Consider the following 3791-nt stretch of genomic DNA (forward strand, 5'->3'; position numbering starts at 1 on the left):
AAGATGTATTACATTCCTTTATGCTGTGGAACATTGGTTTAAGATGTATTACATTCCTTTATGCTGTGGAACATTGGTTTAATGAGCCAAAGATGTGCTGCATTCTTTTATGCTGCATTTGTTTAACTCTGCAAAACTGTGTGACTTTGCCTGTCTAAAACACCTGTTGGTCTAATAAAGCTGAACAGCCAATAGCTAGGCAGGGGAAAGGATAGGCGGGGCTGGCAGGCAGAGAGAATAAATAGAAGGAAGAAGAAAGGGAGTGAGAAAAGGTGGAGAGCAGAACGCCAGGGCCGGTGCCCCTGCCTCACAGCCAGACCCGGAATAAGAAGGAAAGGAAAGATATACAGAGATAGAGAATGGCAAGAGCCCAGACGCAAAAGGTAGGAGGGATTACTTAAGAAAAGCTGGCTAGAAATAAGCCAAGCTAAGACCGGGCATTCATAGGAAAGAATGAGGCTCTGTGTATTTCTTTGGGAGCTAGGTGGCAGGTCCCCAAAGAGTAAAAGCTAAAGAAAGCAAAAACCTCAACGGTAACTTGACCTGATTTTCTGAGACAGACTCTGTAACCCTGACTGACCTCTCCGGCTCATTATAAAACCTTGAAATCCTGGTCCTCCAGCCCACATCTCCTAAATACAGTGATGATTGGCTCGTGTGACCACACCTGGCCTGTATGGAGGTGAAGGTGAACCCAGGGCTTCTTGTTAGTTGAGCACTCTACCAACGGAGCTATTTCGTCTGTTCCTTCACACTTAAAAAAAAAAAAGTTTTGAGGGGGCTGGAAAGATGGCTCAGCTCAGTGCTTAAGACCACTTGCTTGCTCTTTCAGAGGTCCTGAGTTCCATTCAAAGGACCCATGTGGTGGCTTATAACCATCGGTTATGGTATCTGATTCCTTTTCTGGTGTGCATGAAGACAGTCCACTCATATGCATAAAACACACGAACAAATAAGTCTTTGAATTTTTTCCTTTTAAATATAAAAAAAATTATCCTTTATATCTTTAAGTATGTTCTAGAGCACTGGTTCTCCATTTCCCTAATGCCTCAAGCCTTTAATAAGCTCCTCAAGTTGTGGTGACCCACCAACCAAAATATTTTCATTGCTACTTCATAACTTATTCTGCTGCTGTAACTAAGTGGGTTGAAAACAGCCTTTCTAACCCAATTTCATCTTTCAGATAAAACCTTTATTTAATTTTGCCCCAAATTTCATATACCACCAGGCTTTTGGTATTTTTATACCCTCAAAATCTTAACTTTCGTACATGATCTTACATAGTTTAACACTGCTAATTTTATAAGCTCGTTAAGGTTAGCGACAAGCTATGTTTTAGCTTTTTGAAGGTAGAATTAAGGAGTGTTTTTTGTTTCGTTTTGTTTTTTGAGGCAAAGTTTCTCTGTAGCCTTAGAGCCTGTCCTGGAACTAGCTCTAGTAGACCAGGCTGGCTTTGAACTCACAGAGATCCACCTGCCTCTGCCTTCCGAGTGCGGGGATTAAAGGCACGTGCCACCACCGCCCCAGCAGAATTAAGGAGTGTTTTAATGTGTGTAGGTGTTTTGTTTTCATATCACAAAGCAAGGAGAAGGCATTTGATTCTCCAGATTCGAGTTACAGATATCATAAGCCACCATATGGATATGGGCTTTGCACCTGGGTTCTCTTCAGTGGAATGAGGTGTACAGCTGTTTCTGGCATGCTAGGAATGATGTCGATTTATAACCTGGTGATCCTTTGCTGTCTGAGACAGGTTCTGCCCTGCTCTCCCAGTATTTAGGATATTTCCTCTAAATCTTGAGCATTGCTTTTAGACCATAAAACTCAATCTCATGAGTGAAGTTACTTGTGGTTTACAACACCCTAAGTGACTCTGTGCTTTCTTAGAGCCAGGCCAATCCTGACACCCACAGGCACTGTGTACCCCAATCTAGCTCTCCAGCGCTTATCTGTGTGCATGAGGCACTTTGCTCTCTACGTCTCCCCATTTTTCAATAGAGGCCGTGTTCGAGTGCACTGCCTCTATGGCTAGTATTTTAATACAGGCAAGCATAAGAGGACTTTAAGTACAGCTAACAGAGGACAAAGGAAAGGTTTGTTTCTTTCATAATTTAGTGTAATATTAGCTGTTTTCATAATCATACCCGCCATTTGTCCAGTGATCTCTAGATGCCCTAGCTGGATGCTTCAGATTGGGAGCCATCTGAGACTGTTTAGTTTTCTGTAAAGACGTGACCTCACCTCAATGTTAACAGAATGGAGGGCTCTTTCTTTTATTTAGCATTTACTTTAGGTTGTGACTTCTTAGGGGAAAAATGCTTTACGGCAGCAGAAAAAAGGATTATCATTTAAAGAAAAAAAAACCTATCTAGGTGGTGGTAGGGCACATCTTTCTTCCCAGCACTTGAGAAGCTGGGACAGGTGGATCTCTGAGTTCCAGGCCAGCCTGGTCAGCAGAGTGAGTTCCAGGACAGTCAGGACTGTTCCACAGAGAAAGCTTGTCTCAAACAAAACAAAAAAGTTTAAAGTTAACATAACTAAATATAGTACAACATATTGGAAAGTGGATATAGCCTCTTACCTTGGTTTATAATAGTTTAATTTGTTAACTAATGATGGTTTGGTGTTTGATAATAACTTTACCCTGTGTATAGTAAGGGATTTTAGTAACACGATTGCTTTTTAAATTTTTTAAACTATTTAATAGTTTAAGGAGAAGCAGTCATTAGCCTTCGGTTGTAACGAGAGCCCTAGGAAGGACATGTAAACAGTTATTTGACAAAGTCAACTTCTAGAGAAGATAGAGTAGTATTTTCTGGAGATTTCCAGGCCTTGTATCATACCTGTAGCTGTGTTTTGTAGCTGACTGGTTAGGAAGAGGCATTGTTTGCTTCTAGTGAGGCTTAGCACAGATCTCTACACACCTGATAGCCGAGAATGTCCAAGACAGAGAGCCATAGTTTCAGGTATCCAGTGCACGTCCATTCATTACTAATTACGTGCTAGATGCTTGGAATAAAACAGTACCATTATACTGTGTTAAAAATGCCTTTAGTAGAGGTTAGGCTCCTGTGGTTTTCTTTTTATAATTTTCTCACTTGTCGGTGTCTGGTTTAAGATTTATTAGATCAAGGAGAAGTGTAAAATTAAAAAACGTGCTTTATTAACAGTGGTCATTAATTTTCTTAAGGATTTAACTTAAAGCTGTAAGATTTGAGATCTTTACATTTTAGTGAAATTTTAAGTTTGATCTTAAGTCTCTGTTATTAGGTTGCAAGATATTTGGAAATATCTGAGAAATAATCACAGAAAATCCTGAAAGGGAAAACAATCGAGTGTTTTTATGTAAGCAAGAAAGTTTAGACACAGCTGATATTGTAAATGAGAACAAAAATCTGAGTGATATCCAAGGGCAACCGTGGAGAGAGGAAAAACCTGTTTAAAGGCTTTAGTTTCTACTACAATTTGTGGGCAGTGTGATAGTAGAGTTTTAGGCTGAACCAAAATAAATAGGTAAAAAGCTTGAAAATCTACTTTTTACTGACGATTTTGGTCTAATTTCCTAGGGTCTCCAATGAAATGTGAGAAGTATACAACTATATTGGGTGCCATTAAATCATTAAGTAGAAACAATTTTTAAAACTTTTAAAATTTATTTTTAATCCATACTAAGCTGTTTAGATTGTTATTTTTTAAGGTGTACAAAAAATTTTAAATTGGAGTTTTAGTAATAAAAGACAAGATAAACTTGTTTTTGCTGGTGTGTTACTAAATGGATGAGTGATTTTTTT

Source organism: Microtus ochrogaster, unplaced genomic scaffold (assembly GCF_000317375.1).
Source record: "Microtus ochrogaster isolate Prairie Vole_2 unplaced genomic scaffold, MicOch1.0 UNK47, whole genome shotgun sequence".
Classification (NCBI taxonomy): domain Eukaryota; kingdom Metazoa; phylum Chordata; class Mammalia; order Rodentia; family Cricetidae; genus Microtus; species Microtus ochrogaster.